Below are 12571 nucleotides of genomic sequence, written 5' to 3' on the forward strand. Positions count from 1 at the left end.
TACAGACCCTCCAGAGGCTCCTTATTCCCCTTACGAAGACTCTGATGCTGAAGAGTCCATCCCTTCTGCCTCTCCACCTGAGGAATTTTCCTTTGGGGAAACCTTGCATGCTATGAGGGAACAATTTCAGTGGCAGGGCCAAGATTTCTCAGACTCCAGGAAAAGGCTTAGAACCTTTTTGCATTTACCACAACATAGGCCTTTAGCTATACCTCCAGTTCTTTCTGTTGTAGATGATGCATTTAATGATGCTTGTACTGCTCCTGATTCATTACCTCCGGCCCCTGCTAAGCCCGATAGGTTCTACAGGGTCCCGGACACACACCACCATTTATACAAGGCTCCTTTTGCAGATCCCGAGACTATCTCCCAGGGGCCTAAGGCTGTAGCATCTACCTCTGCTAAAAATCCCCTCCCCTCTGAAAGGGAATCCAGGTCCTTAGAGAGATGGGGTAAAAAAGTTTACACCTCTGCTACTCTGTCAGCTAGGGCCTTGAACTGTCAATTTCATATGATCCAATATCAAGAGTTTATGCTAGATCAGTTAACTAAAAAAACTGTCCTCTGATGAACCTTTAGATAGGAAATATGTTCAGGAAATGGTACATAACATTCAGCAAGTTAGTAACCATTCTTTAAAATGCGGCTATGATGCACTGGAGGCTTCCTTTAGATCAGCCATGACTGGCACAGTTATCAGAAGGCATGCATGGTTGAAAGAGCAGGCCTTACCGGACCATGTCAAATCAAAACTATTAGATGCTCCCATGGACAAGGTCAATTTATTTGGTTCTCCTGCACAGCAGGTACTGAAGAAAATGGAAGAGAAGGCAAAATCTGTACAAACAGTGAAAGACTTCTTACAGGTCCAACCTCCAAGGTTTAGCAGGAATTGGCCCTCCAAAAATTGGTCCTTTCCAGACTCCTCTAAAGCACAGAGAGGCAGGAATAGGCGTTCAAGAGGCAGAAACCAATCCAGGGGTGCCTACAGGGGACGCCAGTGGCAGGGCAACAACCAGCGAGGCACAGACGCAGCCACCACCACTGCAACAGGACAATCACAGTGACTTGGCTCTGGCACCTGCTACCAGGGAACAACTAGCAGCACCCTTAGGCGGAAAGCTAGCCCTATTTTCAAAGAACTGGCATTACATCACAAGGGACAAGTGGATTTTGCAAACTATAGACCAAGGTTACAGGTTTCATTTCCATACTCTACCAGGAAAAAGAGGAATGCCAAACCTACCACCAAATCAAAAGGCAGAAGCTCTAAAACAAATAGCTCAATTAGTAAGGATGAGAGCTGTGGAAAAGGTACCATCTATGGAACAAGGAAAGGGATTTTACTCCAGACTCTTCCTGGTACCAAGAAAAGAGAAAAAATGGAGGCCTATTCTCGACCTGTCCTCTTTAAACACATTCCTCATTGTTCCAAAATTCAAAATGCTGACTCTACAGCAGCTTCTTCCCATGCTGGGCAAGGAGTCTTGGCTGGTAACTCTAGATCTCAAGGAGGCATACCTGCACGTCCCCATACGACCAAATTGCAGAAGATACCTCAGATTTCTTGCAGGATCAGAGCATTATCAATTCTCAGCATTGCCCTTTGGCTTATCTACTGCGCCCAGAGTGTTCACGAAATGCCTGGCATCAGTAATTGCTCATTGCAGACTTCAGGGAATCCAAATTTATCCCTACCTGGACGACTGCCTGATACAAGCGGACAACAAAAACAAGCTAACAGAAGACTTACAAAGAGTCATTTACTTGCTGCAAGCCCTGGGATATACAGTCAATATAAAAAAGTCAAGGCTGATACCATCCCAAAGAATAACCTTTTTGGGTGCAGAGCTGGACACATCAAAGCAGATGGCATTCCTAACTGTAGAAAAGCAAGAACAACTTCCTCTCTACTTCTTGGCATTAACGAAGCAGAACCATCTAACAGCAAGAAAAGTACTGCAAGCCCTGGGCTTCATGGCATCCTGCATAATACTGGTCCCTCATGCCAGACTGCATATGAGAAAGCTACAGTGGTACCTGAAGAATTTATGGTCTCAACACAAACACAGCCTAGAAACCAAAATTCCACTAATCCCATGCCTGAAGCAAGAGTTCCTATGGTGGGCTCAGGCCTGTCAATCAAACACAGGATTGCCCTTCTACAGCATTCAACCAAGTCAAACCATCACAACGGACGCCTCAGACCTCGGTTGGGGGGCCCACATGCTGGACAAGTGCATACAAGGCTTATGGACTCAAGACCAGCTGCACCTGCACATAAATCTAAAGGAAATGCTGGCAGTAAAATTGGCAATCCAGACATTCAGACCATTTCTCCGAGAAGGGCAGTTGATGATAAGGACAGACAACACCACAGTTATGTGGTACATCAACAAACAGGGAGGCACACATTCATACCCTCTATGCCGGATGGCACTGGACCTATGGAATGTGGCTCTGAGCTACAACATTCAGTTACAAGCAATTTTGTACCGGAAAACAAAACATTCTAGCAGATATATTAAGCAGAACTACCACGGATGCCCACGAATGGATGCTGCATCCGGACATATTCAAAGCCATCACAAGTAAATGGGGACTCCCAGAAATAGACTTATTTGCATCCCCACGCAATCACCAGCTAAAGAAATTCTGCACAAGGACGTACCACCCACTTGCTTGGAAGGGTGGACTCCCTATCCTTCAGTTGGAAAAACCTGACAGCATATGCATTCCCACCACTTCCTTTGATGCACAAGGTGCTATTGAAGATCAAAGAGGACCGTCCAAGGATCATTCTGATAGCTCCAGACTGGCCAAGGCAACATTGGTACCCATTACTAAGGAGCATGTCTCGGGAACAAATATGGACACTACCCCTGGTTCCACTGCTGTTGACACAGAACAATTACAACATCCTGCATCCAAACCTGAAAACTCTGCAGCTGACTGCCTGGAACATTACATAAGATCAATTAACCCAAATTTATCCCAAAGGGTTAAAGGCATTATCCTTGAGGCTCGCAGGCCCTCTACAAGGAAAAATTATGCAGCAAAATGGAAAAGATATCTCATTTGGAGTACTGCAAAGGGAGAAGATGTGTCACGGGTAAACATAGCCAACATCCTGGAATACTTGGCAGAGCTCTTCCACTCAGGCCTGTCCTATTCCTCCATCAAGATACATGCATCAGCCATTTCAGCAGAATACAGCTTGGATCCTCCTGTCTTCTCACATCCTCTGCTCAGGCAGTTTCTGAGAGGAATCAAAAATGTAAAGCCTCCTAGGAAACCACCATTGCCAGCATGGGACTTGAACTTTGTGCTAGAAAAATTGACACTTCCCCCTTTCGAACCAGCAGCAACAGCAGAATTACAATACTTATCATGGAAGACTGCTTTCCTGCTGGCAATCACTTCAGCAAGAAGGGTTTCTGAACTACAGGCATTAATGGCAGTGCAACCCTTCCTGATCTTCCATCAAGATAGAGTGTCCATGAGAACAAATCCGACATTTATGCCTAAGGTGGTATCCAGAGTGTCTTTAAATCAGGCTATCCACCTACCTACATTCTTCCCAAACCCACAGAACAGGGGAGAAAGACTGTTGCATACCTTGGATGTACATAGACAGTTACGCTACTACCTGGACAGGACCAAGGGCAATAGAAAAACTGACCAGCTACTGGTAGCATATGCAACAGGAAGGGAAGGAAAAGCAATTTCAAAACAATCTCCAAGTGGATAGGAAATTGCATTAGATTTTGTTACTCCTACCATGGAAAGAAAACTCCAGAGAACATCAGGCCTCACTCTACAAGGGCTACAGCCACTACCACAGCTTTCTTACGAGGAGTGGCCACCAAGGACATTATAGAGGCTGCTACTTGGACCTCCGTGCATACATTTGCCAAGCATTATAATTTACCTCTATATTCTAGATCCCGAGCAGGTTTTGCCACTGCTGTTTTGCAAGGGATCCTAACTACACCATAATCTATCTCTTTTCCTCCTCCCCTAGTTTGGCTATGGTATTCTACCCATTTGTAAGGACTGCAGATGCATCCTTGAAGGACATAGTACAGTTTTGTACCTACCATAAATGTAGATGTCCATTAGGAATGCATCTGCAGTCAGGATTACCCACCCGCCTTCCCCTCTGTGGTACTCCTAGGGTATTTGCCCATCTTATAGCTAGCTGGGGGGGGGATCTTTCATGGTGTATTAGTTTGTATATATGTACATACATGCTTATTTTTGTGTTTGCTCTCTACTATTTGGAAACATTGGCATTTATCCAAATTTAGCCTTCCAAGAGGGCACCTGGCATCTGGGGCAAGAAACACTGAGGAAAATGGCGTCGGCTGATGCCTTTATACCCGAAGAACTGCAGCTATGACGTTGGGTGAAGTGCGACACCAGCCGAAGCCAGACCCAGACTTTGGAATCCGGCCGACCGAAGGGCTGCCTGACGACAGGACAACCCGTTTGTAAGGACTGCAGATGCATTCCTATCGGACATCTACATTTATGGTAGGTACAAAACTGTACTTTCTGCAATACATGTATTATCTCTGCAGAGACTGAGGTGTTGCTGGTCAGTGCTTCTATGGTGAGCCCTGCATATTTCCTGTATCACTAGAATCCCTAATTCAGAGTGTTAGTACTCTTGGCATCTATGACTGCCAGTACACCAACACACAGTCATACCCATGTCCTGTGAAGCTTGGGGCAGACAGGGCTGTGCCCCTGGGGAGATGTACTTTCCTGCCTAGGTCCATCATTAACAACTTTCACTTTGGTTGTGCACTGTGTTACCTTGTGTGGGTTCTATGGGCATAGAGACCCTTTCCACTCACTGGCTAGGGGAGTTGATTTGTATAGTTCCTGTATCCAATCCTGACGCCCTAGTACCTGACCAAGCCAGCTGTTCACCACCATCATTGTCAGACTCAAACTTGTCTCCAGTATCGGGCAGTAGGATATCCATGGTGGTGGAACAGAGTAGTACATCACCTATGAAGGCACTAAAACACAGTACTCAAAAACATAATGTTCAGAAGTGCTGTTCATCACCTGTGCTTTATTCCTAGTGCAAAAATAATAAGCACGTCAAATGGTGTTACAGCTGAAGAAGATGATCTTTACCTTGTGCAGATGCCTGTGAAGCTTAAATAACTGATGTTCCTACATAACATAAAAGACACAATTACAGTACACAGACAGTGCTTCATAGATATAGCAGCTGTAATAAATCTGTCATTATAGATAGTACGCCCTCCAAAATTTTCTAGTAGATACTAGTTAGGTAACAGAGTAGCATAGCATTTTGTACATTTTAGAGAGTTATGCTGATGATGTCAGTTTTGTTTTATAAGTTAATGCTGTGTACTTGGTGTCCCTGTAGTATGCCAATGTATTTGTGGTGCACTTTATTTCATGTGACGTCTTTCAATTTTTTCCTTTTCCTCTGTAACTATCCTTTCTTTGTAAATTATTTTGTTCTGTTTCCTACATTTCTTTCTATTTACATTTCTGTAGCAGCTATGTCAATGGTTATACCTGGTCCCATATCTGCTTCCATGTCAGCTAGAATGGTGTCCCCAGTTGCTTTGCAAGGGGAGTCTGAGATGCCATCTTCCCTTGCCCTTGATGGGGCTTCAATGGCTGCGAGTGCTGCTGTTCCTGCTGGTGACTGCCAGGGGTGATGCAGCCATCACCCACAGGCAGATGACTGATGTAGTGGAGGGACCTGGTGGACCAGTGTGTGAATGCACACATCGACCACTGAGACTCCTTTTGCAACCGGTAGAGTTGCATCCTTCCACTGCATTGGCAGCACCATCACAGCCAGGACCCAGGAGTGAAAGTGTACAGGGTGTGGTGTCTGACCTCCCGCTGATGATGATTTGGGCAGGGCATTTACAAAGGCATACCCACTTTATCTCCCATCATGATGTATCCCTCACTTTGGTATCCTTGCCCTCCCTTGTTTGTTGTCGTCCTGTTTTTTTTTTTTCCTCAAATTTTTTTTAGTTTTCAAATGCAGTTGAATAAATTCCTTAGTATTTGTATATAACATCTTAATAACTATGTACACTATTTACATCAGCCTGACACTATAACAGAGCTCAGTATGTACAATTACAGTCTAATAACTGGATTGTTATACCTATAAAGTATCTGTTCAGTTATTGTAAAGTGCCCATCAATAAGACTTTTTTTCCATGGATTGTTAATAAATGGCTTAGGATTCATACTTAATTCTTTAATTTTAATTTCCAACAATGCTGTAGTCTTCAGTAGGCTGTAGAAGTCTTTCAAAGTCGGTATTATGTTTGTATTCCATCTTCTTGTTATACACTTCCTTGAGATTGCAAGTATTGTCCATACTAAATAACATATTTAACTCATTCAGATGAGGACCTTTGTACACATTTAATAATACTAGAGCTTTAGATAAGTTAAACGATTCATTAAATAAAGCTTGTAAAAAGTTTTTAATAACATTCCGAAATGGCTTAATTTTAACACAGTCGAAAAAAATGTGATTCCAATCTGCATTATGTATTTGCTCATTTTTTGTCTATTATTGTGTAAAGGATGTATGTTTTATTGATTATAAAATATTTGATTTAATTTCTTAGGTTAGTTGTAATGAGTGTCCTTTTGTTATATAATTCCAATATGAGGATTTGGGTGTTTTATAATTTATCAATGTCTTGTAAAATTTCGGAATACTATTTCCCATGTCATAATTCTTGTATATAATTTCATGTAGGTATTTTATAAGTTTAGGTATTTCTTTAAATGAAGAATTACTAATTATTCTGCATAAATCTTGCGAATACGTCAGAATGCTTTGCATAGTTATCCCTTTTTTTTGGTCTTTAATTCCACTCTTTCCCTCAGAATGTCATCACCTCCCCTGTCACTCATGTCTTTGTGTTTTGTGTGTTTATCCCTGCTACCTACCCCTACCTTTTACCATACATTCACTTTCCCTTATACCTTTACCCAGTTTTCTATCTTTGAAAAGAAAAACTTTAACATTTGCCCCACAAAAAAATATAGTCCTTCCTTCCCCTCCCAATAATATTCAATGTGAGAGTGTTCGATCTCGCCGTTTGTTCTTACACCTGGGTTCGGAGCCGATCCTCGGCTCCGTGTCGGCCGCTTGCAAGCTCTGTATCGAGAAGAAGCTCGAGACCAACCTAACTCCCACAATCCCCCTCTGCCTTTACCTCAGATCTAGTTTGCCGCTGCAGCGTTCGCATCAGTTTGATGAGCTCGAGCAACCTTAAGCTAAGATTTATATTTTTCTTATATTTCTTAAGAATTTCTTTCTTCTAAAAAATTATCTAAGTGACTGTTTATAGTGTTTCGAGGAATCCTCTGTTCCATATAAAGTTATTTAAACTTTATTAGAGTTTTCCCTCGGGGCCTAACCCCACCCTTTTACTGGATTGACTACTGGATTGACTTTTTTACTGGATTTGACTAAAGTTTCTGGATTAGACATACCTACTGGACTTGACATTTTACTAACTTTACCTTTGTTAGCTATAACTAGGATGTCTGAGAAAGCTAAGTCTGGCTTTAAACGTTGCCAATGTGGGCAAAAGATGTCAGTGACTGATAATCATAGTTCCTGCGTCTACTGTCTTGGCCCTCTCCATCTGCAAGAAGACTGTTGAATTTGTCATTCTTTCAGTGGAAGGGTCATGACAGATAGGCGCAGGAAACTTATGGATATGGGTCTTTTAAAACCTACCTTTCAAGAGGCTCTGGATGCATCAGACCAGGCATCCAAATCCTCGAAGGAATCGAAGACGTTGGAGCCCAGGTCATCGGCTCCGAGCTCTTCAGTTAAGGTTCGATCACCGGTTCCACAGACTTCGGGGCCGAGTGTTGAACTTTTCAGTTTCCGAGCCTCGAGTCTTGGAACCGGTGACGGAGCTCCCTCCCCCGACACTGTTGAGGTCGGCTCCGTCTTCGATTCCTTCGACGCTCTCTTCCAGACCCCTCTCCGACACCGATGTAGACCGCGTGGTGCAGAAATTAATGGAGAATACGGCCTTATCCAAGCTCATCTCTGTCTCCTCCCAGTTGGTGTCGAGACTCGAAGGCCTTCCCTTATCTCCATCTGTTCCTCCTCCGAAACCTATCCAGTCTTCGGAGCCGGAAGAGGCTGATCTGCTGATTGTGGAGCCCTCGGTGACAGAACCGTCCTTCTCTCGGTCGGCTCCGTTCACCTCGACTCCGTCGGATCCGGTACCGGAGTCTCGGAGCCGAAGATCCATCCTTGGTTCTGGGACAGAGAGTCGGACCGATGTTTCGGTTCCGACGCTCCCTCTCGGGGCCTCGGCTCGGATCGACTCTGCTCCGTCCTCGGGGTCGATGCCTTCGGTGCCTGTCTCGGGGATTCTTCCCATTTCCTCGGAACCGGGAGATACCTCGACTCGGGACCCGGGGGCCTTCGACCTCATGAGGAAGGTGTTGTCTACCCAGACAACCACATCAGCAGAAACAGCTTCTCCTCCCCATAAAGGACCGTTATCCTCCTCTGCACCCACGGCTACATCTAAGCATCGAGCACCTGTCTCAGCCACCCCTGGAGGGTGCCCCCTCTTCCTCAGAGGCTTCTTCGGATGCTCCCACCGAAGAAGTTCCGAGGAAAAGATTGTGTAAGAGGAGACGCTTAGATTCTCCACAAGAATCGTTGACATCGGACACTGACTTAGATGAGTCAGAAGGGTCCCCAAAGTCACCCTCGGAGGAGGTCTCCTTTTCTGACATCCTGGAGATCCTAAAGCAGAGAGGTGATTGGCAAGCCCTCCCCCCTTCTGAGGATGAGTCAGTTTTGCTGAAGGCATTCGGTGCTCGCCCTTCCTCCTCCTGGGTCATTCCGCCCTTCGATGAGTTGATGGAGCTGATTGCTCGAAGGGCGTGGGAGACGCCTGACACGGTGGAGCCAGTCCCTAGAAAGCCTAACAAATATATTACTGCCCCTCAGGATAAGGCTTATCTGACAAAGGGAGTGCCAGTGGACGCTATGGTGGTGGCAGCGGCCACGAAAAAGGAGATGGCTGAATCTTCCTCATCTGTCCATCCGCCTAACAGAGATTCTAGGACTATGGACAGGTATGGGAAGCGCATTTTTAGTTCAGCGGCTTTTTCTATGCGATCCCTGAACTATTTGACCCACTTCACACGGCTACAGAGGGATCTAATCAAAGAGTTGGGAGATACCCTCCAGGGTACTACAGATGCTGCTATTTCAGAAAAAGTTACAGCACATCTCAATACCCTTACATCCATTGTAAACTCGTCCATGAGGCTGATCTCATACGCAGCCGAAGGATCGAGTAGGGCAGCAGCTTCAGCGATTGCTCTTCGTAGACAATCCTGGATGCGCTTATGTTCATTTGCGGAAGCCTTCAAGTCTTCTTTTACTAACGCCCCATTTGATGGTGCCACTCTCTTTGGCCCCAAAGTAAAGGAGACCCTTACCCGGTGTGAGCAGGAGGGAAAGACTCTGTCTGCTGTCGGAGTCCGTTTTTCCACCCCATCCAGACCGTACCCCAAAGGGCAACGTGGTGGAAAAATGTGGTTTCGAAAACCCCAAGGATCTTTCCCAGGCACACAGGGTGATGCCCCCTCTAGAGGCAGAGGAGGGGGCAGAGGTGGAAGACGCCACCCTGGCGGCAGAGGGGGTCTGCAAAACCAAGGTGACAGGGATACACCCCCTGGAAAACCTTTCCAGCACTCCTGAGAGGAGGCCCGACTGTCCTGCTCTGGAGGCAATCTGGGGTCGCTTAGCTTTATACCCTCAGGCCTGGCAAAATCTTACATCAGACAACTGGGTAAAAAGCGTTGTTACCAGAGGCTACAGAATACCCTTCCTATTGCCCCCAATTCCGAAGAGAAGACTCCCAGATGTGCCGCCCCATCTGCGAGACCCTACAGCTATAGAAATTTCAAAGCTGCTAGAAAAGAGAGTCATCCAACCAGTCCCAGCGGACCAAAGAGGATTCGGAACTTACTCAAGGTTCTTTTTAGTTCCAAAGAAGACAGGGGACTGGAGGCCGATTCTGGACCTAAGCAACCTCAATACCTTCGTCAAGAAAAAAAAGTTCCGAATGGTCACGCTTCAATCGATCCTTCCATTTTTACAGAAGGATGACTGGATGTGCTCAGTAGATCTGAAGGACGCATACTACCACATCAAAATGGCCAGGGCGTCCAGGGATCACTTGCGCTTCCGGCTGGGAGCCAGCCACTTTCAGTTTCGAGCCCTGCCCTTTGGTCTGACCTCAGCCCCCAGGGTTTTCATCAAATGCATGGCCTGGGATTCCAGGTGTTTCCGTATCTGGACGACTGGCTCCTTTCTGCCACCACCCAGTGTCAAATGATTCAGGCCAGGGATTACACACTACAGCTTTGTGTTCATCTCGGAATTTCCGTAAATTTCGAAAAATCTTCACTACAGCCATCACAGCATATCTCATTCACAGGAGCAGAATTGGATACGCATCATTTAATTCTAAGACTTCCTCCAGAAAGGATAGCCTCACTACAAAGCCACATATCTCTTCTTCTGTCATCCAGAAAATCCCCAGCAAAACTGGTTCTGAAGGTTTTGGGTCTCATGGCTGCTTCTCTCATTGCGATACCATTGGGAAGACTGCACATGAGAGTTCTACAATGGCTACTGTTTGCACAATGGTCATTCCAACAGCTACCTCTGACACACGAAATTCTCATCACAAACACATGCAAATCACACCTAGCCTGGTGGCTTCGGACTTGCAACCTTTCCAGCGGAAGACCATTCGTGCTACCCACGCTGACAGCTACGGTGACCACGGACGCTTCCCTGATAGGGTGGGGGGGCATCTTTCAGGGACAGACAGTCCAAGGCGAATGGACCAATTTAGAGTACAATCTGCACATCAATGTTCTAGAGTTGAGGGCAGTGTTTCTAGCGTTGCAACACTTTGCTCCCCTTCTTCCTCTAGGGACTGTTGCAGTTCAGACGGACAACATGTCCGTAGTCTGGTACATAAACAAACAAGGGGGAACCAAGTCTTATCAGCTATGCAGAGAGGCCATGAGAATCTGGCAATGGGCGGAGTCCACGGGTCGCTTTCTGATTGCAACGCACATCCCGGGGTCATCCAACGTCATAGCCGACAGGCTGAGCAGAGCAATCCTGTTGCCTCACGAGTGGTCCCTCAAACAGTCAGTTGCGAAGAAGATTTTTCGCAAGTGGGGCCAGCCTTCCTGCGATCTTTTTGCATCTCCAATGAACGCCAAATGCAGGAGCTACTTTGCCCTATTACCCCCTTCAGGGGAAGTCCCCAGGGACGCGCTGGTTCACGATTGGCCCCCGGGTCTCCTGTACGCTTTTCCTCCCTTTCCCCTGATTGCAAAGTTTCTGCAGAAAGCCAACAACCTGCAAAGGACGATTATCCTCATTGCCCCATTCTGGCCTCATCAAATCTGTTTTCCCTTTCTTCTGGCACACCGCATTCGGGGACCCTGGATCCTGGACCCGGAGCCAGATCTACTGACCCACTCGTCAGGGGCTCCCCACCCCTCGCTCTTGTCACTCCAACTAGCAGCTTGGCTGCTCCGCTTCCCTACTTAGCCAGGTCTGATCTTCTTTCACCTGCAGTTCAGAATATACTAGTGGCTTCTCATAAAGCTTCCACTACAAAGACCTACACTAGTAAATGGAAGCGCTTTGTTTTCTGGGCAAATACACAGCATTTGGACCCTGTTATAGCTCCTTTAAACAAGATCTTGGAGTTTTTAACAGAATTGTTCCACCAAGGAGCTTCTCCTGCCACGAGTGCAATTGGCTGCCATTTCCAACTTTCATGTGGAAGAATGTGGGGCACCTATTATGGCTCACAGACTTTGTAAGGCCTTTTTAAAAGGATCTTTCCATATTAGACCACCAGTTAGAACTCCTACATCTCCTTGGAATCTGAACCTTTTATTATCTAAATTGATGTTACCTCCATTTGAACCAGCCTCCTCTTGTCCATTGAAGTATTTGTCGTGGAAGACCCTCTTTTTGGTGGCCATTACATCGGCTAGGCGGGTGTCAGAGCTTCAGGCTCTTTCTATTAAACACCCTTATCTGATCTTTCACTCTGACAGAGTATCTCTTCGCACTAATCCATCCTTTCTCCCCAAAGTTTGCTCTATTAATAACATTAATCAATCCATTGAACTCCCTACCTTTTTCAAAAATCACTCCAATAAGTTGGAGTATATGTTACACAAGTTGGATGTTCATAGACAACTTAGATTTTACCTGGATAGAACAAAGGATCACAGGAAATCAGATCAACTTTTTGTAGCCTTTGCGGACAGCAGGAAAGGTGTAGCAGTTACTAAACGAACCCTTTCCAAATGGCTAACTGATTGCATTATATTTGTTTATGCTACTTCGGAACAAACTTTACCTGTCAAACCCAAGGGGCACTCTACAAGATCTGTATCTACATCCCTGGCTCATGCAGCTCGCTTACCATTAGACACTATTTGTGCAGCT

This window comes from Protopterus annectens, chromosome 11.part0 (genome assembly GCF_019279795.1).
Source record: "Protopterus annectens isolate FY-2018-M chromosome 11.part0, PAN1.0, whole genome shotgun sequence".
Taxonomy (NCBI): domain Eukaryota; kingdom Metazoa; phylum Chordata; order Ceratodontiformes; family Protopteridae; genus Protopterus; species Protopterus annectens.